The sequence below is a fragment of the Leucopleurus acutus genome (genome assembly GCF_964270905.1).
Source record: "Leucopleurus acutus genome assembly, chromosome: 18".
NCBI lineage: Eukaryota > Metazoa > Chordata > Mammalia > Artiodactyla > Delphinidae > Leucopleurus > Leucopleurus acutus.
In genome coordinates this window covers 64,212,345-64,238,735 of record NC_139160.1, presented here as the reverse complement: position 1 = coordinate 64,238,735, position 26,391 = coordinate 64,212,345, and the positions used below count along the sequence as shown (strand labels likewise).

The 26,391-nt window shown below is 45.9% G+C and overlaps 1 protein-coding gene across 2 annotated transcripts in view; it reads left to right on the top strand.

Moving 5' to 3' along the window:
- The window catches only part of ABCC4 (ATP binding cassette subfamily C member 4 (PEL blood group)), a 207,886-nt gene that overhangs the window by 12,914 nt on the left and 168,581 nt on the right, over positions 1-26,391 (top strand). Inside the window, exon 1 of one of the 2 annotated variants that reach the window (XM_082859517.1) lies at positions 15,443-15,568. The exons of the other annotated variant lie outside the window; for it this stretch is intronic. The gene's annotated coding sequence lies outside the window, so the exon portion shown is untranslated. Of the gene's footprint in view, positions 1-15,442; positions 15,569-26,391 lie in introns of those variants that run through there. 2 annotated transcript variants of the gene reach the window in all.

The following is a 26,391-nucleotide window of genomic DNA, read 5'->3' as shown; positions in this document are numbered from 1 at the left end:
GTTCCATATACTTATTTTTCTCCCCCACTTCCAATCAGGCAGGGCAAGGCAGCAGGGAAGTAATGTGGGAAGTAGTGCAGTGTATAATATCCATCTCTGATGAATGGAGAAGTGACCCGTTAGTAACTGTCCCACAGAAATTAAGATATATGAAAAAAAGCAACAAAGGGGAATGTAATTTGTACTCAGAACTGGGCTGCTGTCTGTGGAAGCACTTTGAAAATTATAAGGTGGTGTTGCTACATCTGCCAGGAGTCTTCTGGAAAGCAGTTTCTCAGCAGAGCAATGTGGCCAGGACTGCCCAAGTCAACTTCTGGCAGCTTCCCTCTTTGATTAACAGCGCCAGTGCCTTGATCTTGGACTTCTAGCTGGCAAAGCTGTGAGAGAATAAATTTCTCTTGTCTAAGTCACCCTGTGTGTGGTACTTTGTTAGCCTGAGCACGTGAGCAACTCCCGTTTCCCATGGAGGGCTTGGTTGGAATTAGTGCCACTGGTCATTGATCAGAGCTGCTTTGTATTGTGGTAGTTTGTCCCGTTAGACTGGACTCACCAAGGATTCTGACCCCACAAGCCTTACCCTCTACTCCATCTGCTTATTATAGACCTGCCCTCACATATTTTTTTGAGTTGAATCCAGGTATAATTCCTAAGCCTTCAAACATACATGTAGCCAATCTTCATAAACCGTTTGAGTGCTGTACTTGGGAGGGGAGAGTGCATTCTGCCCCTGGACAGGCAGGCTGGGCATTGCAAGTATAATTTATTGCTCTAGAAATTAGATTACTCATTGTTGCTGTTAGTTCCCCCAGCACGAGGTGGGGACATCTTTGGCATAAGGCTATCCAGTGTAAGCTCTTCTGTTCTTTTGGGCTATGAGGTAACTCAGACTCATGCTCTAAACTTTCTCTTTTTCATCTACATGAAAGTTTCCCCAATAATTTTGCTTTGGGGAAAACCCCATACAAGACCGTAGTGTATCTGATATTAATAGTCGAAAAAAGATGGCTCTATTGTTCTCAGGCAAACTCAAAATCCTTTCTTCTCCCCCCTTAGAATATGATGTAGTCCTAGTTTTTCCTTCAACAAATATTTTAAAGAGTAGTCCCTTTGAGCAAGCCAAATTAGGATTCCTCTTCTCCCTCCCTCCTCCCTCCCTTCCTCTCTTGAGTGGATTTTGGTCATCTCTGCTAGGAGCCACTCAGAAAGTAAATTGAAGTCTTTTGAAGGGAAATTCCAGCCCCTTCATGGGGAGGGATTCCTATAAGGGGGAGACACATTTTCTAAGAAACCCTTTCCAGGAAGGATGAGGTGCAGCAGGAAGGAATCCCACAGAGCGGCCAACTCAAACACAGAAAGGGAATTAGCTGCCTTTGATTTCTGGGAACTGGCCGTTTTGTTTAGGGCAGAGCAAAGTGAGTAACGAGCAGCTACCGCTGAATGCGAGTTGTGCAAAAGGTGGTCTATGCGGTGGGGGAGGGCTGCGTTGGAGAGATTGAACTCAGCCTGCAAACTGCAGGTGAACTCGAGGCCGGCTGAGCCAGCTGACCCTCTGGGAAAGTCTGATGACTCTGAGAAGCTGGTGACAGGCGAACAGGGGAGGCCCAGGCAGGTTGAAGAAAACGCTGCGCAGGGTCACGCAGACAGAGCCGCTGTGGTTTAAGCCACTGTGCGGGTTCCTCCGTCTCACATGTTTAGGCTAAGTTCCTGGCAAGGATTTCAAGGCCCTAAGAGGTGCACATGAGCACCGCTGCAGCGCCCCGTTTGTGGAAGGACCCGCGGCGCCGAGCGTGGTGGAGACCGTGGACCTGAATGAGGCCACTGAGTCCTGCCTTCCGGGGGGCAGGAAGCACGCAGTGCCGCCGCTGGCCTGAGGTCTTACTCCACGCTTCCAGACGCTTCTGTGCTCCCTCCCTCGGGCCTCTTTCTGCCTCCTGGTCCTGCCTTCTCCGGTGTTCTCTGCTTTATTTTTCTCTCTGCTCCCCTCCCCTCCGTCCTCAGAAAGTTGGCCCCGTCTACTGAGCTCCACGGAAATCCATGTGCAGTGACGCTGGGTGATCTTTGAAGGTGGGGACTGCGGGTTACCAGGGGACCTGGCCCCGCCCGCCTCCATCCCCCTCTCAGCTGCCCTCGCTCTCCGAAGCAAGAGGCAGTGTCTCCTCGCATCCTCTGCACAGCTACTCTGAGCGCTCCAGGACCCGCGGGGGCTTTGCGGAATACTTTCCAACCTTAAGCAAATTCCGGTAATGCCAGGTGCAATGCTACCGCAACCGTGGTTAACGTTTGTAAAAGCCCGGCCGAGGGCAGCCGCGTTCTTTGCCTCCAGATGAGGAAACCGAGGCGCGGAGAGGTTAAACAATTTTGTGCCCAAAGCAACACAACTTTGTAAAGGGGGAGGGGTTGGTATTGTCTCAGTTTCAGATGTTGCAAGTCCGGTGCCAGAGGTCCTTGGAAGGCAGAGGAGGAAGACTTACACTGAGCTTCGGGAGCTGCTGTGACCTCAGACTAGAACCAGGTGGTGCTTGGAAAACTACATTTTATCTCAGTTTGTGCAGAAATTCTCTTTTTTAAAATCCCTTAAGAAGTGCACCTCCAAAAGCATATCGCACTACAAATGATGGCTTCGTGGCTAGGTTTAGCAGTCTGGTGTTTATGTCCGAGTCCCATCTTTATTTCTGAAGTATCACCTGATTCCCGATGGACTTCAGCATTTGGCTTGATTGTAGACAAAAGGGTTTGTGTTCTTCATATCCTGCTGTTCTGACAGGCCACGATCCTAGTGTTGTTGCGCTTGCATTTTTTATTTTGTTTTTGTTTTAAATTTTGTTTATTTTATTTTTTTGGCCGGGCGACACAGCTTCTGGGATATTAGTTCCCTGACCAGGGATTGAACCCAGGCCCTCGGCAGTAAGAGTGCAGAGTCTTAACCACTGGACCGCCAGGGAATTCCTGCATCTTTTTATTTTGGAAGGGAATGATTTGGTCTAGCAGCCTCCCTCCTGCTCTTCCACCCAAAAAAGGGGAAATAAACATACCTTGATTTGATACGAAATCAGATTAATAGTAAAATTTTTGATTGCCTGGGGTTGTAGAGCTGTTCTAAGTTTTGTTTGTTTGTTTGTTTGTTTGTTTTGCGGTACGCGGAACTCTCACTGTTGTGGCCTCTCTCGTTGCGGAGCACAGGCTTCGGACGCGCAGGCTCAACGGCCATGGCTCATGGGCCCAGCTGCTCCGCGGCATGTGGGATCCTCCCGGACTGGGGCGCGAACCCCTGTCCCCCGCATCGGCAGGCGGGCTCTCAACCACTGCGCCACCAGGGAAGCCCTGTTCTAAGTATTTTTTTTGAATTTTATTTATTTATTTTATACAGCAGATTCTTATTAGTTACCTAATTTATACATAATAGTGTATATATGTCAATCCCAACCTCCCAATTCATCCTACCACCCCCGCTGCCCCACCCCACTTTCCCTTCTTGGTGTCCATACGTTTGTTCTCTACATCTGTGTCTCTAGTTCTGCCTTGCAAACCAGTTCATCTGTACCATTTTTCTAGATGCCACATATATACGTTAATATGCAATATTTGTTTTTCTCTTTCTGACTTAGTTCACTCTGTGTGACAGACTCTAGATCCATCCACGTCTCTACAAGTGACCCAATTTCGTTCATTTTTTATGACAGAGTACTATTCCATTGTATATATATATACCACAAATTCTTTATCCGTTCGTCTGTCGGTGGGCATTTAGGCTGCTTGCATGACCTGGCTATTGTAAACAGTGCTTCACTGAACATTGGGGTGCATGTGTCTTTTTGAATTGTGGTTTTCTCTGGGTATATGCCCAGTAGTGGGATTGCTGGGTCATATGGTAATTCTATTTTTAGTTTTTTAAGGAACCTCCGTACTGTTCTCCATAGTGGCTGTATCAGTTTACATTCCCAAAAACAGTGCAGGAGGGTTCCCTTTTCTCCACACCCTCTCCAGCATTTGCTGTTTGTAGGTTTCCTGATGATGGCCATTCTGACTGGTGTGAGGTGATACCTCATTCTAGTTTTAGTTTGCATTTCTCTAATAATTAGAGATGTTGAGCAGCTTTTCATGTGCCTCTTGGCCATCTGTATGGCTTCTTTGGAGAAATGTCTATTTAGGTCTTCTGCCCATTTTTGGATTGGGTAGTTTGTTTTTTTAATATTGAGCTGCCTGAGCTGTTTATATATTTTGGAGATTAATCCTTTGTCCGTTGATTAGTTTGCAAATATTTTCTCCCATTCTGAGGGTTGTCTTTTCATCTTGTTTAGGCTTTCCTTTGCTGTGCAAAAGTCTTTAAGTTTCATTAGGTCCTGTTTGTTTATTTTTGTTTTATTTCCATTACTCTGCGAGGTGGGTCAAAAAAGATCTTGCTGTGATTTATGTCAAAGGACGTTCTTCCTATGTTTCCCTCTAAGACTTTTTAAAGTGTCCAGTCTTACATTTAGGTCTTTAATCCATTTTGAGTTTATTTTTGTGTATGGTGTTAGGGAGTGTTCGAATTTCATTCTTTTGCATGTAGCTGTCCAGTTTTCCCAGCACCACTTATTGAAGAGACTGTGTTTTCTCCATTGTATATTCTTGCCTCCTTTGTCATAGATTAGTTGACCATAGGTGCGTGGGTTTATCTCTGAGCTTTCTATCTTGTTCCATTGATCTATGTTTCTGTTTTTCTGCTAGTACCATATTGTCTTGATTACTGTATCTTGGTAGTATAGACTGAAGTCAGGGAGTCTGATTCCTCCAGCTCCGTTTTTTTCCCTCAAGACTGCTTTGGCTATTCTCAGGGTCTTTTGTGTCTCCATAGAAATTTTAAGATTATTTGTTCTAGTTCTGTAAAAAATGCCATTGGTAATTTGATAGGGATTGCATTGAATCTGTAGATTGCTTTCGGTAGTATAGTCATTTTCACAATGTTGATTCTTCCAATCCAAGAGCATGGTATATCTCTCCATCTGGTGGTATCATCTTTAATTTCTTTCATCAGTGTCTTATAGTTTTCTGCATACAGGTCTTTTGTCTCTTTAGGTAGGTGTATTCCTAGCTATTTTATTCTTTTTGTTGCAGTGGTAAATGGGAGTGTTTCCTTAATTTCTCTTTCAGATTTTTCATCATTAGTGTATAGGAATGCAAGAGATTTCTGTGCATTAATTTTGTATCCTGCAACTTTACCAAATTCATTGATTAACTCTGGTAGTTTTCTGGTGGCATCTTTAGGATTCTCTATGTATAGTACCATGTCATCTGCAAACAGTGACAGTTTTACTTCTTTTCCAAGTTGTATTCCTTTTACTTCTTTTCCTTTGATTGTCGTGGCTAGGACTTTCAGAACTGTGTTGAATAATAGTGGTGAGAATGGACATCCTTGTCTTCTTTCTGATCTTAGAGGAAATGCTTTCAGCTTTCCACCATTGAGAATGATGTTGGTTGTGTGTTTGTCATATATGGCCTTTATTATGTTGAAGTAGGTTCCCTCTATGCCCACTTTCTGGAGAGTTTTTATCATAAATGCGTGTTGAAGTTTGTCGAAAGCTTTTTCTGAATCTATTGAGATGATCATATGGTTTTTCTTCTTCATTTTAATATGGTGTATCACACTGATTGATTTGTGTGTATTGAAGAATCCTTGCATCCCTGGGATAAATCTCACTTGATCATGGTGTATGATTCTTTTAATGTGTTGTTGGATTCTGTTTGCTAGTATTTGGTTTACGATTTTTGCATCTATGTTCATCAGTGATATTGGCCTCTAATTTTCTTTTTAATAGTATCTTTGTCTGGTTTTGGTATCAGGGTGATGGTGGCCTCATGGAATGAGTTTGGGAGTGTTCCTTCCTCTGCAGTTTTTTGGAAGAGTTGGAGGAGGATGGGTGTTAACTCTTCTCTAAATGTTTGATAGAATTCACTTGTGAAGCCATCTGGTCCTGGACTTTTGTTTGTTGGAAGATGTTTAATCACAGTTTCAATTTCATTACTTTTGATTGGTCTGTTCATATTTTCTATCTTTCTGGTTCAGTCTTGGAAGGTTATACCTTTCTAAGAATTTGCCCATTTCTTCCAGGTTGTCCATTTTATTGGCATAGAGTTGCTTGTGGTAGTCTCTTAGGATGCTTTGTATTTCTGAGGTGTCTATTGTAACTTCTCCTTTTTCATTTCTAATTTTATTGATTTGAGTCCTCTCCTTTTTCTTTGAGTCTGGCGAAAGGTTTATCAATTTGACTCTTCTCAAAGAGTCAGCTTTTAGTTTTATTGATCTTTACAATCATTTCCTTCATTTCTTTTTCATTTATTTCTGCTCTGATCTTTATGATTCTTTCCTTCTGCTAACTTTGGGTTTTGTTAGTTCTTCTTTCTTTAGTTCCTTTAGGTGTAAGGTTAGATTGTTTATTTGAGATTTTTCTTGTTTCTTGAGGTAGGCTTGTATCGATATAAACTTCCCTCTTAGAACTGCTTTTGCCGCACACCATAGGTTTTGGATCGTTGTGTTTTCATTGTCATTTGTTTCTAGGTATTTTTTGATTTTCTCTTTGATTTCTTCAGTGATCGCTTGGTTATTTAGTGACGTATTGTTTAGCCTCCATGTGTTTTTTACTTTTTTTCCTTGTAATTTTTTTCTAATCTCGAGGCGTTGTGGTCGGAAAAGATGCTTGATATGATTTCAGTTTTCTTAAATTTACTGAGGCTTGATTTGTGACCCAAGATGTGATCTATCCTGGAGAATGTTCCATGTGCACTTGAGATGAAAGTGTAACCTGCTGTGTTTGGATGGAATGTTCTATAAATATCAATTAAATCTATCTGGTCTATTGTGTCATTTAAAGCTTCTGTTTCCTTATTTATTTTCATTTTGGATGATCTGTCCATTGGTGTAAGTGAAGTGTTAAAGTCCCCCAGTATTATTGTGTTACTGTCGATTTCCTCTTTTATAGCTGTTAGCAGTTGCCTTATGTATTGAGGTGCTCGTATGTTGGGTGCATATATATTTATAATTGTTATATCTTCTTCTAGAATTGATTCCTTGATCATTATGTAGTGTCCTTCCTTGTTTCTTGTAACATTCTTTAGTTTAGAGTCTATTTTATCTGAAATGAGTATTGCTATATCAGCTTTCTTTTGATTTCCATTTGCATGGAATATCTTTTTCCATCCCTTCACTTTCAGTCTGTATGTGTCCCTAGATCTGAAGTGGGTCTCCTGTAGAGAGCATATATATGGGTCTTGTTTTTGTATCCATTCAGTGAGCCTGTGCCTTTTGGTTGGAGCATTTAATCCATTCACATGTGAGGTAATTATTGATATTTTTGTTCATATTACCATTTTCTTAATTGTTTTGGGGTTGTTTTTGCAAGTCCTTTTCTTCTCTTGTGTTTCCCACTTAGAGAAGTTCCTTTAGCATATGTTGTGTAGAGCTGGTTTGGTGGTACTGAATTCTGTTAGCTTTTGCTTGTCTGTAAAGCTCTTGCTTTCTCTGTTGAATCTGAATGAGATCCTTGTCAGCTAGAGTAATCTTGGTTGTAGGTTCTTCCCTTTCATCACTTCAGCTATATCATGCCACTCCCTTCTGGCTTGTAGAGTTTCTGCTGAGAAATCAGCTGTTAACCTTAAGGGAGTTTCCTTGTATGTTATTTGTCATTTTTCCCTTGTTGCTTTTAATAGTTTTTCTTTGTCTTTAATTTTTGTCAATTTGATTACTGTGTGTCTCAGCGTGTTTCTCCTTGGGTTTATCCTGCCTGGGAGTGTCTGTGCTTCCTGGACTTGGGTGGCTATTTCCTTTCCCATGTTAGGGAAGTTTTCCACTATAATATCTTCAAATATTTTCTTGGATCCTTTCTGTTTTCTCCTTCTGGGACCTCTATAATGTGAATGTTGTTGCGTTTAATGTTGTCCCAGAGGTCTCTTAGGCTGCATTCATTTCTTTTCATTCTTTTTTCTTTATTCTGTTCTGTGGCAGTGAATTACACCATTTCTGTCTTCCAGGTCACTTATCCGTTCTCCTGCCTCAGTTATCCTGCTACTGATTCCTTCTAGTATATTTTTCATTTCAGTTATTGTATTGTTCGTCTCTGTTTGTTTGTTCTTTAAGTCTTCTAGGTCTTTGTTAAACATTTCTTGCGTCTTCTCGATCTTTGCCTCCATTCTTTTTCTGAGGTCCTGGATCATCTTCACTATCATTATTCTGAATTCTTTCTCTGGAAGGTTGCCTATCTCCACTTCATTTAGTTGTTTTTCTGGAGTTTTATCTTGTTCCTTCATCTGGAACACAGTCCTCCGCCTTTCCATTTTGTCTATATTTCTGTGAATGTGGTTTTCATTGCACAGGCTGCAGGGTTGTAGTTCTTCTAGCTTCTGCTGTCTGCCCTGGTGGATGAGGCCATCTAAGAGTCTTGTGCAAGCTTCCTCATGGGAGGGACAGGTGGTGGGTAGAGCTGGGTGCTGATCTGGTGGGCAGAGCTCAGGAAAACTTTAATATGCTTGTCTGCTGATGGGTAGGGCTGGGTTCCCTCCCTATTGGTTGTTTGGCCTGAGGTGACCCAGCACTGGAGCCTACAGGCCCTTTGGTGGGGCTAATGGCGGACTCCGGCAGGGCTCACAGCTAGGAGTACTTCCCAGAACTTCTGCTGCCAGTGTCCTTGTCCACATGATGAGCCACAGCTGCCCCTGCCTCTGCAGGAGACCCTCCAGCACTAGCAAGTAGGTCAGGTCCCGTCTCCTGTGGGGTCACTGCTCCTTCCCCTTTGTCCTGATGCACACATGACTTTGTGTGTGCCCTCCAAGAGTGGAGTCTCTTTCCCCCAGACCTGTCGAAGTCCTGCAGTCAAATCCCGCTAGCCTTCAAAGTCTGATTCTCTAGGAATTCCTCCTCCCGTTGCCGGAGCCCCAGGTTGGAAATCCTGACCTAGGGCTCAGAACCTACAGTCCAGTGGGTGGACTTCTGTGTTCTAATGGTTCCTTAGTTTGTGATTTGATTTTATTGTGATTGCGCCCCTCCTACCGTCTCATTGTAGCTTCTCCTTTGTCTTTGGATGTGGGGTATCTTTTTTGGTGAGTTCCAGTGTCTTCCTGTCGATGATTGTCCAGCAGTTAGTTGTGATTCCAGTGCTCTTGCAAGAGGGAGTGAGCACACATCCTTCTACTCTGCCATCTTGAACCAATCTGCCTCTAAGTGTGTTTTTAAAAAAAATTTTTCTTTTCGCCTGTATCGGGTGGCTCAACTCTTGGTTTTCCTAGGACGGTCCTGGTTTACATCACTTATCGCATTGTAATTATTAACAGCACCCCGTTTCACTCCTAGGAGTATCTTAGGTTGGATGATAAATAATATCACTGTAATGGAGCTAAGGTCATCTTCCTTAAAATGGGCCCCTCCCCCCTGCCGTGGAGTATGGGCAGGAACTGTGGACAGAGTAATGCTAATAAACTTGTTAGTATTTGCTAGACTTTTACCAAGAGTAATGATTAGTGAAAACCTATTACTATTATTATCCCCACTTGAGCGGGTATCCTCCTAAGATAACCCCTGACCTGTGATATGTACATGAGAATGATGGCTGTGAAAGCTACAGGGAGAGTATGTCCTCCTGGAGGTGGCATCTGGCAGGCTAGGTGGGTGGGCGTCTGGGTTGCCTGGTCCCAGCTGGTTGTGGGACCTGGGGGAATGTTGACAGTCTTGGGACTGGAGAGACAGTACCTAAAGGGGTCTCTTGAAGGTGTGTGCTAGTCTAGCCAGCGAACGCGCTTAGCTCCAGCAGAAAGAGCCAGCTGAATAGGAAGCCGAGGCAAGGGGGGCCCCTGAGCGGCCGGGCGCCAGGGAAGTCCTGGGTCAGGTGGAGAGGCTGGCAGGCCCCCAGATGACCCAGACCTTCACCGTCTTAGCTAGCTTAGATGATAAGCTGATTGTAGTGCTTTTGTAGTGGGTTGGGAGGAAGAGTGGGCCAAGGGCTCCGAGGGGCCTGGTGGCTCCCTGTGCCCTTGGGCTCTGCAGAGGCTGAGGAAGCTGGATTCTCAGCCCTGATGGAAGGACACTGTGTCTGAGGTGGGGCTTAGTAAGGGAGTTTGAACTCTGTGGTGACTGTCCTGGCTTATTACCAGCTGTGTCATCTCGATCTTGGTCCAGTTCCAATCCGAGCCAGTCTCTTTTTTTCTTTTCTTTTTTCTTTTTTAAATTTGGCCACGCCACTTGGCTTGTGGGACCTTAGTTCCACCACGAGGGATTGAACCCACACCCTCTGCTGTGAAAGCCCTGAGTCCCAGCCACTGGACGGGCAGGGAATTCCCCAAGCCAATTTCTTTATTTACCGATATAACAGTATTAACCTTGTGGGGTGGATGGGAGAAGATTTTAGCCACGTTTGCTTTTGCTGCTTTCCTCTGGGACCTGCCTGAAGCCCAGCTACCTCTCCCAGGTTCCCCGATACCCTCCCTTCTACAGGACATTCTTTTATGATCTCTGCTGAATTAGAGGCAAGTACTTAGTATTTCAGGATTTTTCTGAGAGTGCTTTAGGCCTTTGGCTTCTGACTCGTTGTTCTCTTTGCTTGGAACACGACCCTGCTCGTCCTTCGAGTCTCGGTCCACACCTGGCCTCCTCGGTGAGCACGCCACCTAAAGCGGCTGCCTCCGCCCTCAGCCGTGTCTCCCTCTTTTTATTTTCTGTCTGTTCATTATTATTGTTCTGGACGTATCTTTTTTATTTGATGATCGTCCTTCTTCCCTTCCTGAATGTGAGTTCCATAAAAAAGACTGTATCTGAGGTCTAGAACCTAGAAAAGTGTCTGTTACATGATGGGACTGGAGAGACAGTACCTAAAGGGGTCTGTTGAAGGTGTGTGCTAGTCTAGCCAGCGAACGCGCTTAGCTCCAGCAGAAAGAGCCAGCTGGATAGGAAGCCGAGGCATTAATTCGAATTAATGGTATAATCCCGGTTTTCCTATAGTCCTGTTGTTGAGATTCCTGGTGAAAAAAGTGAGTTTGTGTGTTGCATCCTTTTGTATTCATAAAGGGGTTACGCATGTGCTGTGGTCTGGGGGCTGCTGCCCTGGGGATCAAGGGAGGAAGATCGCATTTGTCTCTGGCCTCTTTGGAGGGAGAAAGAGGGAGCGGTCCTTCCTCTGCTCTTGGGTTACACAGCAGGGTCCTGGGGCCCTTTCACTGTTCTTAACCCTTTGTGGGGTGTGTGTGCGGTGGTCTCTTTTACCTCTGTCCCCCATTCTTCTGATGAAGGATGAAGTGCAGGTGACCTCCATGAGGGGCGGGGAGTAGAGAGGCTTGTGAGAGGGAATCAGATTCCCTTGAAAAGGGCATTCAGATCACAGGGGCTGGTTTAGGGCTGCGGGGAAATGGCACAGGCCGGAGCCAAGGTGACAGGCCATCCTAAAGTGTCTCCTACAAAGCATTCTCTTTGCTCACAAAGCCTGCTTGTGTTGTTTTCAGTTGCTTTTTTCCCACCTCTGCAAGCTTATAGGAAACATTTTTTTTTTAAAGCAAATGGGAGAAGGTACCAATATTATTAAGGAAGCTGTTTTAGCCTGTCCTAGGATTCGCTAGGGAGTTTCGTCTCTCTCAACTTACTTCCTATCAAATAAGCCCTTTAACAGACCCTGTAGAGAGGCTTTTCAGAAGATGTTTTTGTTCTTTCTGAATATGCAGCTATTCAAGCTGAGGGTTGGTATGTTCATAATTGACCTAATGCTTCAAAGAATGAACTGGTTTAGCTGGAATTTTCCTAAAGTCTGTCCTAGTGACTTAGTATTACCCAGATAGAAAGTGTATAATTTATAATTAGCTTTTCCCCCTTAACTCTGAGTAATAGGCAGAAAGCCTGTTACATTTTAAATTGGGTTGTCATGTTGGACAGCTCTTCTCAGTGTTATGTAAAGAATCCCACATTCCAGGTCTGGATTTTTGAGAGCTCAGAGCTCTAAACAGTTGCCTAGAAGAAAGATGGACAGAATAGTCATAAAGAAGGAGTGACTTGGTGCGGAAGAGTGGTTTTATGTTCAAAGCCAGCGTGGGCACTGGGGATTTTTCCATCACGCCTTCTGCCTCGGGGCTGTTGGGCCTTCTGTGTTTTGTTTGTGGAGCTTAAGGAATCTCTCAGTTATTAGCTCATGGATAGTTACCAGAAATATGAACTCAAGGACTTCTCTGGTGGTGCAGTGGTTAAGAATCCGCCTGCCAATGCAGGGGACACGGGTGCAAGCCCTGGTCTGGGAAGATCCCACATGCCGCAGAGCAGCTAAGCCCGTGCACCACAACTACTGAGCCTGTGCTCTAGAGCCTGCAAGTTACAACTGCTGAGCCTGCGAGCCACAACTACTGAGTCCACGGCACCTGGAGCCCGTGCTCTGCAGCAAGAGAAGCCACCTCAGTGAGAAGCCTGTGCACTGCAATGAAGAGTAGCCCCTGCTCACTGCAACTAGAGAAAAGCCCGCGCACAGCAACAAAGACCCAACACAGCCATAAATAAATAAATAAAAAGTGATGTGTGGTCTCTACGCACTTAATAAAAAAAAAGAAATATGAACTCAAATCATTGCTTTTTTTTTAACCCTTTACCTTTTCTTCTAATCATGTAGGGTGGTGACATAAAAATTAAATGAAAAAATAGGCTCACCTACTTTATTAGTTATTCTGTTTACTTGGAGTAAAATCATAGCTGTGTCATCAACTGCCCTTCCTCTTCAAACCTCATACCATTTGCCAAGAGACAATCGTGAATTGTAGGGCAGCCTAGACCAGGGGTGGAAGTCTCTGTCAGAGTGTTCCTGCGGGGCCTTAAATATTTAAAAATTAGTCACCTTGCTGTGTGATGATATAGAAGAATCTGATGGCCAGGCCTGAGGAGAAAAAAGTTTGGGCAGAAACATGAAGAGCTGAAGCAGATTGTTAAGAAAATCCTGGAGCCAGCTGCAAGAGGCATTGGAGAGAACAGGAGGGTCAGTGGTGCTATACCAAAGTCTTAGGGTCCTCAGCTCGCTCAGTGGAACAGAAGGAAACGCGCCAAATGCCGCCTCGTTGAACATTGTGAGTTTAATTTTAACTTTCTGTATTTTCGATGACATCCTCTGGGGAGTTGAAGGCACAACTGAGTCTGATCGGTGGGCCTGAAGAGTCATGACCCCAAGGGGAGGAACCAGGAAGAAAAGGAAGCAATAACAGAGGTCGCTCTTCAGGACGTCACACCTAAGCCAAGTTGACAGAGCTGCAGTGAGGCTGGGCAAGATGGAATTGCACCCTGAAATTCACATCTGTTGAAGGGAGCCCTAGACTGTCGATGCTGAAAGAATCATCAGAAAAAGAGAATGTCTAAACATTAGAACTGTGCTGTGTGGAGACTTCGGGAAGAAAAAGTTTGGAAGTTTTGGGGAGATTCCAAATAAATAGGAACCTTGTTCTGAATAAATTGTTTTTGAGTTAGAGATAAATGATTGCAATAGATGCATCTTCCTGATTTTTTTGGGTGGCACAGTATCTGTTTTTCTTGTCCTTTTGGGGGACAGAAAATAAATGGGGTCACAAATTAGGCATATGTGTGTTTTTGTGTTAAGTAGCAAGTATTTAGGTTTGCCCAGAACATACTTTGCATTATATATATTAGATGCTTTGGGGAAATGAAAACAGTAAAGACAGCCTGAGGCCTCGTGGGGCCACTGAAAGTAGAGGGGATTGATTTAGATTTCATGTTTGACTGTGAAATTTGTGGCAATTTCAGCAGTGCCAGGCTGTAAGGTGCTTTCTTCCCTGGCTGTGAGATGTTTTTCCTAAGTACATAAACATTATAACTTAGATGCCCTGAACTCTAGAATGTTTTTCCCAAGGAAGTTGTCTCAGGTCCCTGAGATTAAGCAGCCTGCGCCTCTTTTGAGTTCATCCAATAATTTAGATTTCTCATGAATTCCCCCTCAGATGGCCTTTTCTTAGAGTTAGTGGGTAGAGGCTTGCGATGGGAGTTCTTGGGGCGTGAGGGGGGAGGATCGGGGCTTCCTAGAGATGTTCAGCCTGTTTCCCAGGCTTTGGTTTCATGGTGATTGCAGGCTGAGGGAATCCTATTCCCCTTTTCCGGTTTCATGCAAAGCCGTGTCACACTGTGTGCCAATGTCTGTTACGTGCATAGCAAAAGAACACGAAGTTAGGTAAACTTCTCCCTAAACCCAAGAAGGTTCCACTGCAAAACAGAGCGTCTCAAAGTATCACGGGGTTACTGCCAAGTTCTCATCTGCTTCTTGCAAATTTTGGACAAACACAGTGTACAAAAGTTTACAAAACCTTTATAAACACCGGACTGCTAGTATGTTGAGGGCTGAGGTGATGCAAATATTTGCCGAGATTTTATATAGACAAATAGTCTGTTAATGATAGCTGTGGTCTCAGGGAGTAAACAATTTCTACATGGACTTGTGCGTAAGAACAGGAGTTCTGGTGGGCCCTGTGTGTGAACCCAAGGCCCACGTGTGACCTTCTTGTCCTCTTGTCCTCTTCTGCCAGGCCAGCTGTCGCTGTTCGTGTGCTGTTGACAGCGCTGTCCTCTGACTCAGGGTGGCAGATACTGTTTTTAATAGAACCCAGGCAACTTGTATCACGTTACACATACTAAAGTAATGTGTCTGCAGCTGTCTCGGGATTCATTTGCCAGCTGCACTTTGAGACCGGAGTTAATCATAGGTCAGAGTTAAACTTTGTCATGGGTCAGGAGAGAAAGGCCAGCTGGCTATTCCTGGTCGGGTCTTTTTTGGTGTGTCTTCTACTGCTCCTCATTTGACTGCCATCTCTGAGTCATCAGAAATGAGAACCTCTTTGGTGGGTGTCTGCCTAGAGCCTCGCTGGTCTGCAGACCAGCAGTATCGCCATCACCTGGAGCTGGGGAGAAACATAGTCTCAGGTCCTGCCACAGACTTAGTGAATCAGAATTTGTATTTGACCAGGATCTCCAGGTGATTCGAATGCATGGGTCCAGGCCAGGCTCCTGTTGTCTTCTGCTTTGTCGAAGCTGGGTTGCTACCTCATCCGGGTTCTGACGGTGGAAGAGGAGAGCGTGGAGGAGGTGTGCTCATGGTTTTAAGGCCTGGATCCTGCGTGTGAGTGGCACACAGCCCTTCTCCTGTCTCCCGTGCCACACCATCTCCCCTAACTGCAGGGGGGCTAGGAAATAGTCTGAACATGTGCCAGGAATAAGAGAAGGAAGGATCAGCTCACGAATGGGCCAAGTGATGTATTAGGTGAGCTACGCTGTGGATGGAGTTCAGCTGTTAATATTATTCCCACCTTTCCTTTTGTTACTCCTTTATTCTTTTTCATTAATTAAAATATTTAAAAAGTATACTCATTGCTGATTAGAGAAAAAGATATTAATTTTATTTCTAACCACAGATAACACCAGTCTTAATTGTTGGGTGACTCACTTTTATAGAAAAAATAACCCAGCATCTAAGACCTATGTACAGATGTGGATTTACCCTCAGTCTTCCTTTTCTCTCATGATGGAAAATGACAAGCATATACAAAAGTAGAAGGAGTTGCATGATGAACCCCTGAGCACTCATCTGTAAGGGTCAGCAAGTGTACCACCTCATGGCTAATCTTGCCTCGACTCACTTCATGTGCTGGATGTGAAGTGTCCGTTTTTTTGCATGTCTGATGAGTGAAGAATGGTGTTATGGGCTGAATTGTGTCCCTGCAAAACTTACGTGTTGAAACCCCAGTGCCCAGTACATCAGAAAGTGACTGTATTTGGACATTGAGCCTTTAAAGAGTTGATTAAGCGAAAATTAAGACATTAGGGTGGGCCCTAACCCCATATGACTGGTGTCCTTGTAAGAAGAGAAGAATCGGACACTGAAAGAGACACTGGGGATGCACATACACAGAGGAAAAGGGCCTATGAGGAGACACAGAAGGTGGCCGTCCATCTGCAAGCCCAGGAGAGAGACCTCAGAGGAGACCAACCCTGCTGACACCTTGATCTTGGACTTTTAGCCTCCAGAAATGTGAGAAGTTTCTGTTGTTTAAGCCACCCAGTCTGTGGCATTTTGTTGTAGCAGCCCTAGCAAACTAATACAAATAATATACCATTGCTCTTTCCTTTTTTTTTTAAAAGGAAGAGCACCAAAACCCACTCTTCTTAATGTCACCGTATATATTTGTTATGTAATTTTCACAGGTCTTTGTAGGAAAGTGTCAGTATGATTATATATACACATACACACCTGTTAAATTATCTATTGAAATCACATTGTACATCTTCTCACTTCACAATTTTTTTACTCTTTGTGTCATACAACAGGCACAGAATATTATACAAAGGCATAGCTTTAGAGAACTATTGTAGAGTTAACACCCTGTAACCACCACCCAGATTATGAAATAAGGTTCTGCCAGTTTCCCCATCCACCTTCAAGTATCCTGTCCCAGTCATAAGCCCTTCCCTTTCCTCAAAAAGAATTAAAGGTCAACTTCAAACTCTTCAGTGTCTATTTCTTTTAAATCTTCATCGGTATACCTGTATTGTATTCATTTTTTTAGAGTTTCAATTAGTCTGCATACTCTGATGGGTTCACATTCTGCTTCCTTTTTTTTTTTTTTTTTTTGTGGTACGCGGGCCTCTCACTGCTGTGGCCTCTCCCGTTGCCGAGCGCAGGCTCAGCGGCCGTGGCTCACGGGCCTAGCCGCTCCGCGGCATGTGGGATCTTCCCGGACCGGGGCACGAACCCATCTCCCCTGCATCGGCAGGCGGACTCTCAACCACTGCGCCACCAGGAAGCCCTCTGCTTCCTTTTAAAATGCAGTATAATTTAATATAAGCAATGCCTTTTGATAATGCGGGTCCTGTATTTATCTTTTAAAACAACTCTAATATACTCTAGCATATATATTTTAGCGATTTATCTGTTTTCCAGCACTTGCCATTTGGCTACTTTTTTTTTTGCAGCACGCGGGCCCCTCACTGCTGTGGCCTCTCTCGTTGCGGAGCACAGGCTCCGGACGCACAGGCTCAGTGGCCATGGCTCACAGGCCCAGCCGCTCCGCGGCACGTGGGATCCTCCCAGACCGGGGCACGAACCCGTGTCTCCTGCATCGGCAGGCAGACTCCCAACCACTGCGCCACCAGGGAAGCCCCTTGGCTTTTTTTAAGGTAGTATTTTGAGTGTAATCATCTCTGGCCTGATTCTTTAATTCTGAGCCGTGTAATCATTCATCCTTCTCTGCCCCAGGTACTGGACTACGCACTGGGGAGAGAAAGTGCTGGCCTTCTCTCCCAAGCTTTACAGTTTAGCTCTGTGGAGTACATTTCTTTTTTTTCTGGCTGCGCCGCACAGCATGGGGGTCTTAGTTCCCTGACCAGGGATCAAATCTGCGCCCCCTGCAGAGGAAGCACAGAGTCTTCACCACTGGACTGCCAGGGAAGTCCCTGGAGTACATTTCTAAAAGTTAAATTTCTGAGGCAAAGGATACACTGGCTTTGTATTAAACACATCTGGGTTTTTTTTTGTTTGTTTTTTTAAATTTTATTTATTTATTTTTTGGCTGCATTGGGTCTTCGTTGCGGTGCACGGGTTTCTCATTGCGGTGGCTTCTCTTGTGGAGCATGGGCCCTAGGCACGAGGGCTTCAATAGTTGTGGCTCGCAGGATCTAGAGCGCAGGCTCAGTAGTTGTGGCGCACGGGCTTAGTTGCTCCACAGCATGTGGATCTTCCCGGACCAGGGATCGAACCCACGTCCCCTGCATTGGCAGGCGGATTCTTAACCACTGCACCACCGGGGAAGTCCCTACATCTGGGTTGTTTTAAAGGAAAATTGGATCAATTTGAAATAAGCCAATCCTGTAATTGTGTCTGTGTTGACCTGGCCAAACTGGAAGGAGAAATGAAATTGGGTCTGGCGTGGCACCTCTGTGTTTTTCTGATTCCCACCAAGGTTGACGTTTCCCCAGCACTGTTTACTGTTGGGTTTCCTGAACAGGTTGACTGTTTATCGCTAATGCCCTTACGTGTGACGCAGGGCCAGGTTCTCTCCTCACAGGTGTCCCTGACTTGAGTCCTACCCTCTTCACACTGGCATGGCCCCAGGTGCTCTTAATCTGTCCACTGACAGCCCTTCTCCTACCTCGTTCCAGTTGCTGCTGTCAATTTCCACAGCTGCCTGGAGCCTCAGACCTGTTCCACTTCTGAGCCAGCGGTCAGTGGTGGCCGGAGTGGCGGGCGTGAGGGGACACCAGTGACAGGGGCCCGTGCATTCCCATTCAGTAGCTGGTCTGCTAGGCAGTATCCTAAATCCTTGCTTCCCCGTCCTTCCCTCAGGCGTCCACCACAGCTAGATTCTAGGGGGAGGGAGGGATCTTTGACCTACCCTTTTGCAAGGTTCCTCAGGCCGGGTATCCCAAGGCCTGAGTTTTTGGTTCTAGTTCAATCATTTAACCGACCTTGCCATCTTAGGCCAGTTTTCCTCTCTGGGGCTCATGGGCTGTACTAGATTTTCCAAAGTGTGTTCTAGCTCTCATCCCCTATGATCCAACAATCATTTACCACCGCCAGTCTTTCCTGGAAGGGTAATTCTCCACGCAGTTCCAGACCAAATCCACGAGGAATGTTTGCTGAAAATGCAGATTCTTCGTCTCTGCCCCAGATTTGGGGAGTCAGAACCCTGGTGAGTGGGGTCTGTTTATTTTTAACGAGCTTCTCAGGTGATTTCATTACAGAATAAAATGTGAGAAGTCTGTCCTAGAGTTAGAAAGAGCCCGTGCCCACCGGGCAAGAGGAGGGAGCTCTTAAAACATTCCTAGTCTCTTCTTTCCGTGTTGGCAGAAATGTTCATAGTGACAGCAATGGGCTGGTGGGCACTAGGTCTAGGACTGTAGTTGTGTATTAACTGCGGGGAGGACAGAGAGGCTGTGGGAGAAGGAGGTGGTCAGAGCAGAGGAGCCAGTTGGTGGGGGGACCTCTCGGCCAGCAGAAGCTAAGCATGTGTCGTCCTGAGATGTGAGCTGATGATGTGGAATCTTAAGCTCTAGGGCAGAGTTCTGCACTGAGTTCTGACACCAACTCCCAGGAGTTGACCCAGACCGCACAGGTGAAGGGCCTCGTCCTCCACAAGACTGCCCTCCCTCCCTTCAGACGCCAGCTCCCAGTCCGGGGCTCCCCAGGCCACCTCACTTTTGACCCACTGGCTACAAATTAAAGGATTCGCACAACCCCCTCCCATTCAATAATTCATTAGAACAACACACAGAACACAATTGCTTATTATGGCAAACAGATTCGAATTGGAACCAGTCAAAGGGAGAGTCACACAGGGTGAGGTCTGAGAGGGTCCCAAACTCTAGGCTTCCTTCCTTGTCTTATCCCTGCGGAGGCAGGACATGTCACCCTCGCAGCACATCGGTGTGCGATGGTAGAGTATGGCCAACCAGGAAATCTCCCCCAAGCTTTGGTGTCCAGAGTTCCTACTGGGGTTTCATTATGTAGGCATCATGGATTGGACCATTGGCCATGTGATTGATCTCATCTTCAGACCCCCCTCTACAGAGGTCAGGCTGAAAGCATGGACTCACAGGCCCGACCTTCTAATCCCACGGTTAGTCTTCTGGTGTGGCTACTCCCCATCCTGAGTCCTCATTAGCACGACCTTTAGGAGCCAACCATGAGTCACCTTGTCAGCATAAACAGTCGGAGCCCACACACTGTTACTTGGGAAATTCCATGGGTTTAGAGGAGTGAGGATAAGTAGCAGCCAGTCTTTGTTTTTTTTCCTTCCCAGCTTTACTGAGGTCAGTCGACAAAATTGTAGGATATTTGGAGTTTACGATGTGATGAGTTGATATATGTATGCATTGTGGAAAGATTCCTCCCATCAAATTAAGTATACATCCATCATCTCACGGACACCTTTTTTTTTGGTGAAAACATTTAAGTTCTATCTTAGCAAATTTCAGTTGGACAATACAGTGTTATCAAATATAGTCACCATGTTTTATATTGGATCCTCAGACCTTATTCATCTTAGAGCTGAAAGTATGTACCCTTTTACCAACCTTTCCCTTTTTATCCCCAGGTTCCTGGCAACCACTTTTCTTTTGTTTCTGTAAGTTTGACTTTAAAAAAAAAAAAAAAAAGATTCTGCATATAGGTGATACCATGCAGTATTTGTCTTTCTCTTTCACAAAGAAAGCATAATGCCTTCTAGGTTATTCATTGTTGTCACAAATGACAGGATTCCCTTCTTTTTTAAGGCTGAAGAATATTCCATTGTGTTATGTGTGTGTGTATGTGTGTGTGTGTGTGTATACATATGCATATGTACATATACATATCACAGTTTATTTATCCATTCATTTGTTGGACAGGTAGGTTGTTTCCTTACCTTGACTATTGTGAATAATGCTGTAGTGAACATGGGAGTACAGGTATCTCTTTGAGATAAAGATTTCATTTCCTTTGGATATATACCCAAAAGTAGAATTGCTAGACTGTGTGGTAGTTCTGTTTTTAACCTTTTGAGGAATCTCCGTACTGTTTTCCATAGTGGCTGCACCAACTTACCTTCCCACCTACCGTGTATGAGGGTTCCCTTTTCTTTATATCATCTCCAACACTTGTTATTTCTTGTCTTTTTGATGATAGCCATTCTAACTGATGTGAGGTGATACCTCAGTGTGGTTTTGATTTGTATTTCCCTAATGATTGGTGATGTTGAGCATCTTTTCATGTGTCTGTTGGCCATCTTTATGCCTTCTTTGGAAAAAATGTCCATTCCGATCTTCTGCTGTTTTTTAATCAGTTTTATTGTTTTGTTTTTTTGTGAAGAGGTATGAGTCCTTTATATAGTTTGGATATTAGCCCCTTGTTGGATACGTGATTTGCAAATATCTTATATTCAGTAGGTTGCCTTTTCATTTTGGTGATGGGTTCCTTTGCTGTGCAGAAGCCTTCTAGTCCCATTTGTTTATTTTTGCTTTTGTTTCCCTTGCCTTTGGAGTCAGATCCACAAGAACATTGTTAAGATTGATGTCAGATAGGTTACCGTCTATATTTTCTTCTAGGAATTTTATGGTTTCAGACCTTACATTCAAGTCTTTAATCCATTTTGAGTTAACTTTAGTGTGTGTGGTGTAAGATAATGGTCTAGTTTCATTCTTTTTTTTTTCTTTTTATAAATTTATTTACTTATGGCTGTGTCGGGTCTTCGTTGCGGTGTACGGGCTCTCTCTAGTTGCGGTGAGCAGGGGCTACTCTTCATTGCGGTGCGCGGGCTTGTCATTGCTGTGGCTTCTCTTGTTGTGGAGCATGGGCTCTAGAGCGCAGGCTTCAGTAGTTGTGGCACACAGGCTTAGTTGCCCCGCGGCATGTGGGATCTTCCCGGACCAGGGCTCGAACCCGTGTGCCCTGCACTGGCAGGCGGATTCTTAACCACTGCGACACTAAGGAAGCCCAGGGTTGGGACTGTTGATGTAAATACAGACAAGGTGTGCCAAAGCATGCTCTATGGCAGGTTCTCAGACTGCAGCCGGCGTCAGCATCGCCTGGAAGACTTGGTACAGTACAGCTTGCTGGGCCACACAGAGTATTTTTCATAGGGCAGGGTTGGGGCCGAGAATTTGCGTTTGTAACGAGTTGCAGGATGTTAATGTTGCTGCAATGGGGACCACAGTTTGAGAACCTGTGCTGTATAGAAGATGGGTAAGCTGGGGGATTGATCCCTTAGCCCTACTTCGTCCTACATTGACCTGCAAAAAAGCCAAGAAGCAGATCCTATGCATAGCTCACAACCACAGTTTCCACATCATATTGTAATTCTTTGTTAACATAGATCCCTTGCTCCCAGACTGAGCTGCTCAAGGACAATTGAACCAGCGAACACAGGAATGTGTTTCAACCATAACCCTTGACTCGGTGGCTAAGGACTGCTGCCAGTGTGCTGTGCTACTCTCTGGGGCCAACCTTTGAAGTAGAGTTCTGTGCCTTTTCCAGAAAGACAGATTAGGGCAGTGGTTCTGATCTAGGAGATTTTGCTACCAAAATGTCATTTTAGGTTGTCACAATTTAGGGTGAAGAGATGCTACTGGCATCTTGAGGAAGGAGTCCAGGGAGGCTGCACACTCTCCTACAAAGCACAGAAGAGCCACCTGTGACGAGGAAGCATGCAGCCTGAAATGTCAGCACCGCTGAGCTTAAGCAATCCTGCCAGGGCTTCCCTGGTGGCGCAGTGGTTGGGAGTCCGCCTGCCGATGTGGGGGACACGGGTTCGTGCCCCGGTCCGGGAAGATCCCACGTGCCGCGGAGCGGCTGGGCCCGTGAGCCATGGCCACTGAGCCTGCGCGTCCGGAGCCTGTGCTCCGCAACGGGAGAGGCCACAGCGGTGAGACGCCCGCGTATCGCAAAACAAAAACAAACAAACAAAAAAGAAATCGTGCCATAGGGGAAAGTGTTCCAGTGCGGTAGGGTGGGTCTTACTGTGAGATCTGTCTGCGTGCCTCTCATTTGTCCCTCACCTCAGTCCCTGCTCTTGGACTCTCTGACCCAGGTCACCCTGCTTCCCTACACCCCCTGTGTCAGCAGCCCTGCCCGGGCTGGGTCATGGAAGCCTCCAGTAATCAGGGAGCACTAAACAATGATTAATAATTTGCCACAGCTAAAAGCGCTTTCAAATGCATTATTCTTTCAACAATAAATGACTTATTTGAGTGGGGTGAGGGCACTTGTTGAATGATTAACTGACCTCAGCTGACCTTTGCATTCCCCTTCTCCTAGAGAAATTTAGAGAGGGTTGTGTGAGTGTGTTCTTTGCCGCGGCTCCTCCACCAGCAAGTTGTTCATTTATTTATTCAGCAGAGTTTTGAGTGACTCACTCTGTGCTGGGCCCAGTGAACCACCACGGAAAGACTGGGTCCTACCTGCATGGAGCTCTTGCCTGGAGGACGAAATAAATAAGTGGATTATTTTTTCTCTCAACAAATAGAATGTAGTAAATGGGTAAAGAAAGTTGGAAGGAGGAAGTAGAGAATCTGGATTTGCTTTTTTAGACAAGGCAGTCCAGACCTTTCTGTGGAGGCAACAATTAGCTTGAGACCTGGAAGAGAAAAGGTGTAATGATGGGGGAAAGTGAGCAAGTGGATCTGTCTGTTCCCAACAGAGGGAACAGCAGTCAGGGGCGGGGCAGGTTCTCGGAAGCACAGCACAGCAGCATGGCTGGAACGCTGAGCAGAGGTGCTGGACGGGACATGGGGTGGTGAGCTGGGAGGGGCCCATCATGAGTTGCACTCGGTCAGGACCGTAGGTGTAGTTCTAGTGCAGGAGGACAGCATGCTCTTGTACTTTTTTTTTTTGCGGTACGCGGGCCTCTCACCGCTGTGGCCTCTCCCGTTGCGGAGCACAGGCTCCGGACACACAGGCTCAGCGGCCATGGCTCACGGGCCCAGCCGCTCCGCGGCATGTGGGATCCTGCCGGACTGGGGCACGAACCCGCGTCCCCTGCATCGGCAGGCGGACTCCCAACCACTGCGCCACCAGGGAAGCCCTGCTCTTGTACTTTGAAGACAGCATTCTGTCTTCTCTGTAGAAAGATCATAGGGAAACCAAGGGTGGAAGCAGGCAGTACAGTTTGCAGGCTCTTGCAGCTCTGAGAACCGATGGCGGCTTGGGGCTTCGGTCTCGGGACGATGGTGGTGGGAGGGTGACAAAAGATGCCAAGTGGTTGGGGCCAGGCTGCATTTTGGAGGAAGCAGCTGTGGGACTAGTTGGCGGGTTGGCTGCGGGGGTGAGGGGAAGGGAGGCATCAAGGGTAGTGACCACCAGGTTTCTGGTTTGAGCAGTGCGTCTGTGAGGTTGACATCTACAGAGAGAATGGGAAGAGCAACTTTGGTGGGGAAGTCAGGAGTCCCATCTTGGACTCATAAGTGGAGATGCCTGTTAGCCATCTACGAGGAGAGGACAAGAAGGCACTTAGCCACAGGGGTTTGGGGGAGTGGCCTCTGTCAGAGAGTGCAGGGAGCTGCTTTGGCTAACAGTTCGACACTTCTTAGTGTCTCCTTCAGCCTCTCCTCTTGGGGGCCTTGGGGAACAGAGCTGAAAAAGCAATGGCTTCATTCACAGATACACTTCCTCAACATCAAGTGGGTACAGCTTCCCAATAATGGAGCCTCAGTTCTGTTTTCTAGCCCCATCCCTGCCTACTGTAAACACTGCCCGACACCTATAGAGGCCGTGACACGTCTTTGCCAGTTGTTCTCTTCATTCAGTGTTGAGTGTTTTTTTTTAAGCATGCTCCACAGTTTAATAAAACTTGCCAGGAAGATGCGCCTGTGTTTCTGTGGCTTTGTGCACTCCCGGGGCATCCGTGAGCCCTCCTGGGAGTGTGGGGTTCCCTTGGTCCGGTCAGGCACAAGGCTCGGTCAGGCACAAGGCTCCGTGGGGCATTGGCCTTTACAGCGTAAGTACTTGTATTGTTTTGGTCATTTTACATGTCACTTCCTTCTCAATTTATGCAAAATAAGTGACACAGGGTGGCAGCCAAGTGTGAGCTGGGGAAGGAGGAAGCCCTCCTCAGAAGGAGGTCATTTCCATGTGGCTCCGTGTTCACTGAGCTTCACTGTGTCCCAGGAACCGTGCGGGTCACGGAGTGTGCGAAGCGTCCGCGAGGCTGTCCTGCCCTTGAGGGAGCCCCAGTCTGTTGTGGAGATGACGGTGCTGAGGACTGTGTGTGCCCAGCGGACAGCTGTCCACACCAGTGTGGATCAGACGTAAGATCCCAGCCCGTTAGTGCAGCACGAAATCAGTTTTGTGGATTTCGACTGGTGTTTCTTCCTTCTTCAAAATAAGTTTTAAAAATTGTGGTAAAATACACAACATATTTACCACCTTAACTATTTTAAAGTGTACACTTGAGTGGAATTAATGACATTACACTGCTGTGCAACCATCATCATGGTCCACAGGATCCTTTTCATCAGTACAACAGAAACTCTACCCCTCCCCCTCCCCTCCCCTCCCCTCCCCCTCCCCTCCCCCTCCCCTCCCCTCCCCTCCTCTCCCCCTCCCCTCCCCTCCCCCTCCCCTCCCCCTCCTCCTCCCCCCTCCCCTGGTTTTCACCTTTCTACTTTCTGTGTCTGTCATTTTTGACTCTTTGGATACTTCATATAAGTTGAATCATATGGTATTTGTCTCTGTGTGACTGGCTTATTTCACTTAGCATAATATCCTTAAGGTTCATCTATGTTATAGCCTGTGTCAGAATTTCCTTCTTTGAGACTCAGTAATATTCCAGTGTACATGTGTACCACACGTTGATTTTCCGTTCATTCATCATTGCTTCCACCTTTTGGGTACTGTGAATAATGCTCCTGTCCTTATGGGTATATCATGACTGGCATTTCTCTTGCAATGAAGTAGGCTAGAATAGAAAATAGCAGGGGATGGGACTTCCCTGGTGGTCCAATGGGTAAGACTCCACACTCCCAATGCAGGGGGCCTGGGTTCTATCCCTGGTTGGGGAACTAGATCCCACATGCATGCTGCAACTAAGAAGTCTGAATGCCGCAACTAAAGATCCCACGCGCAGCAACGAAGATACGGTGTGCCACAACTAAGACCTGGCGCAGCCTAAATAAATCCTAAAAAAAAAAAGAAAAGAAAAAGAAAATATCAGGTGTACATAGTGTGGGCAGACCCAGACTACTGATGAGGCATGAGGCACAGCTTTGCAAGCCGTATGAGATGCCATATATCCTAAATTAACCTAGACGCATTGATGTTTATTTCCCATGCACCGATACACTGCGCACTCTGTGAAAGCATCAAGATAACTTAATAAATTCTATCAGTTCTTTAACCTTGAGTTAGACATCCTTGTTTTTGGCCACACCGCATGGCATGCGGGATCTTAGTTCCCCGACCAGGGATCGAACCCGCACCCCCTGCAGTGAAAGCAGAGTCTTAACCACTGGACTGCCAGGGAAGTCCCCTAGGCATCCTTTTAATTAAGAAAATGTGAATTACTTGTTCACATGCATTTGATTCAGCTGCTGGAATGGTTCTTTGACCCAAGTAAGGTAGTTTCTTTCCTTTGCTCTGTGGTTTCACAAATCCCAATGAGTAGCATCAAAGGCTTGCTTGGGTAGGCAGTCATCGTCATACTCCTTACTCTCAGGAGGGATATCTGGAACTTGGAAGCAAGAGCTCTGTCATCCCTCATGGGGGAAGAAGTTTAATAGTTTGGAAGAAAGCGTTTGATTGGAACAGACACTAAAGGCCAGATATTCAGAGGTGAGTCAGCGCAGGCACTCACCGGCATAGAGGGATCTTGGTGACGAATTGAGTCCTGTATCTAGTGGTGGCCGTGTGTGCTGTGCTAGGTAGGTAAAGTGTCACCTGCTGGTTG